Source organism: Amblyomma americanum, chromosome 1 (genome assembly GCF_052857255.1).
Source record: "Amblyomma americanum isolate KBUSLIRL-KWMA chromosome 1, ASM5285725v1, whole genome shotgun sequence".
Classification (NCBI taxonomy): domain Eukaryota; kingdom Metazoa; phylum Arthropoda; class Arachnida; order Ixodida; family Ixodidae; genus Amblyomma; species Amblyomma americanum.
Genome location: NC_135497.1, coordinates 349,254,159 through 349,256,782, shown reverse-complemented (window position 1 = coordinate 349,256,782; position 2,624 = coordinate 349,254,159). Strand labels below are relative to the sequence as shown.

Here is a 2,624-nt window from a genome sequence, read left to right as displayed (position 1 = left end):
GAGAACTGTAGACATTTAATACGAACAAGCTACTTTCTCTCTTTCTTCGCGGTATCAGTTCTACGAGAGCATGGTCTATTTCTGTACTCCCGATGTTATGCTGCACCGCCGTGATGTTTCGTTTGACTAGGGTGGCCACCTGCGTGTTTTCACCCTCGCCTACGTATGATTTGTACCCCGACAATTTTGCTTTTCTGCCGCATTCTTGTAGTGCTATTAGCTCCGGTCGGTCCCCGTTCCTCAGGAATTCCTGCAAGACAGCACGCTTGCGCGTGAAACCTCTACAATTCCATTGCCAAACGGTGGTTTTACTGGATCTGTGAGCCATGATTGCCAATCAGCTGATTCATCTGGTTTCCTAGTACTTGTTGGGTGAGGTGTTCGTACGCCCGGTCCCTTTTCGCAAATTCTTCCTTAAGTTGTTCAGTGAGGTTATTATCCCTCTGATGTATTTGCTCTGCGACGCTGTTATCTCGTTGATGCAGCTGCTCTGAGAGGGTTTGGAACATCCCTAACATGCGTTCTTCAAAAGCCTTGCGCCATTCATTGTCCTGTCTAGATTTGGCCTCAAATTTTGCCTCCAATTGTTCTATTTTCATGTCTATCACTTTCTCTGTGTCCATATCTATTATGGGCTTCTCTACTTCCTTCGCCCTCTTCTTTTTCCGGCGGCTGAGCCGCACCCTGCTCCTCTGATGCTCTTACAACTGGATTTTGTGGCATCTGCGATTGTTTCGCAGGTGCTGCATTAGGCTTAAGCGCTATTCTAAGCTCCTCAATTTGCTTGCTCATCGCTGCGAGCTGTGCCTTAAGCAATCGATTTTCTTCCTTAATCTGGAAGATTTCTTCATCGCGTGCATCCTGGGAGGCTTCGCTCACCCAACCCACCTTTCGGCTCGGAGACTTGGGCCTCGCTGGGTTGTTGACGACAGCGCCTCCGGAGGGGCCCGCAGTCCCGGGTTGGGCCTTCTTTTGCTTCTCCGCTTCCCGCAGATTCGGTAGACGCGGGAAGGACTCTGATCTCCCTCTCGACTCGCTCTGGTTTCCTGACTGACTCCTGGATCTCCCTTGATGCTTTTCGAACCGGCTCCTTCCTACTTCGGTCTCCTTCGCCTTCCGCGCTTCCTCTTCCATGACTTCCATAGCCAGCTTGGCCTCCCATTGCCTCTTCTTTATCGTATAAGGGGTCCTGAAAGCTTCCTTGCATTTCCGGTCTGCTGTCAAGTGACCTTTGCCGCACAATTTACACTTGGGCTCGCATACGTGATCCTCGGGTGGGGCTATGATTCCGCATCCCAGACACTTAACTTGGGCGCTGACACATACGTCCGATCTGTGTCCTAGCTCGCCACAGCGGTAGCACACCTCGTACCGCTTCTTGTAGAGCACGCACTTTAGGGGTACGTCGTAACAGTACACCCACCTCGGCACTGTCTCGTGTTTGAAGATGACGATCGCCGAACTGGAGTTGCCCATCTTCCTAACGCCAAGTATCGGGGGGTTCCTCGGGTTACCGAAGGCCTCTGTCAGTTCCTCTATGGTCAGTTTCGGGTCGATGCCGTGCACCACACCCCGCCCGCAGTCCTCGTGCGGTGCCAGGTACGCTGTGACTTCGTACTCGTCGTCGTCGATATGGATAGACTTAATCTTGGTCACCTTCCAGACAGTGTCCATGTCTGGGGTGCTGAAAATCAGGGTGCCTTGTTTGTCGTTATGAATCAGCACGTCCTTGTCCTGCCCTTTGACCCATGGAATTTGCGCTGCCATACGCACCGCCGCACTCAACCTCGTAGTCGGAACTTTCGCGAGCGCCAGCCCATTCTTCGGCCGAATAATTATCTTGTAGTCATTAGCTGGCAAACGCGGAAGGTACGACGCAATTGAGCGCTCCGCGTTCTTCTGCCCCAGCTTTTTATATGCGGCGTTCGCCTCCGCCGCTATCTTTCTGCCCTCTCCGGATTCGGCTCCGCGTTCCAATCTGGCGTCTCCATCTTTGCCTCCTCGCCGTTCGCCTCTCGTGAGGTCCTGCAGTTCTTTAACATGTTTTCCCACTTTAGTGATCCAATCCGAGGTTCTCAATTCTTCGGGTGTAATCTCCGTACCCTCTACGGTCACCTCCATGGTCATGCAACGGCGTTTCGAAGCGAGCGCCGGGGGCTTCGGCTGTCGCCGAGCCGCCGCGTTCGTTTACCGCTAGCGGTAGGCTTAGCTAGGCGGGAAACATGGTCGACACAAAAAGGCCATAAAATGTTCAAACGTCCACTCACGCTCATGAAAATGTCACCCAGATGACCCTTGTGACTTTCCACAGGTGATGGCAAACAATTATTCCATGAATCGGCACAATTTCCACCAGACAAACCAACTTTCCACGGAACCGACGTGAGTCACGTCCGCACTCCCTGGCCCCCTGGGGGCCTCTCCCTTTGTGCGGACGGAAAGAATTTCGAGGCGTGAAGAAAAGAGGTTGAGGGGCGCTGAACGGACAACTTAAACCGCGAAGAGAAGTTCTGGGAACCTGGAAGAGCTGCAAGCCACGAAGAAAAGTCCCCCGAGAGCGCCGCTGTACTCCGACTGCCGTTAACCGGAGCCTGCTTCCAACACGTGCTCGAGCGCCCGTGAGC

The 2,624-nt window shown here is 53.2% G+C and overlaps 1 pseudogene; it reads right to left on the bottom strand.

The window, feature by feature from the left end:
• Positions 1-299: 299 nt before the first annotated feature.
• LOC144115555 (uncharacterized) lies at positions 300-2,401 on the bottom strand (annotated as a pseudogene).
• Between the last annotated feature and the right edge of the window lie 223 nt (positions 2,402-2,624).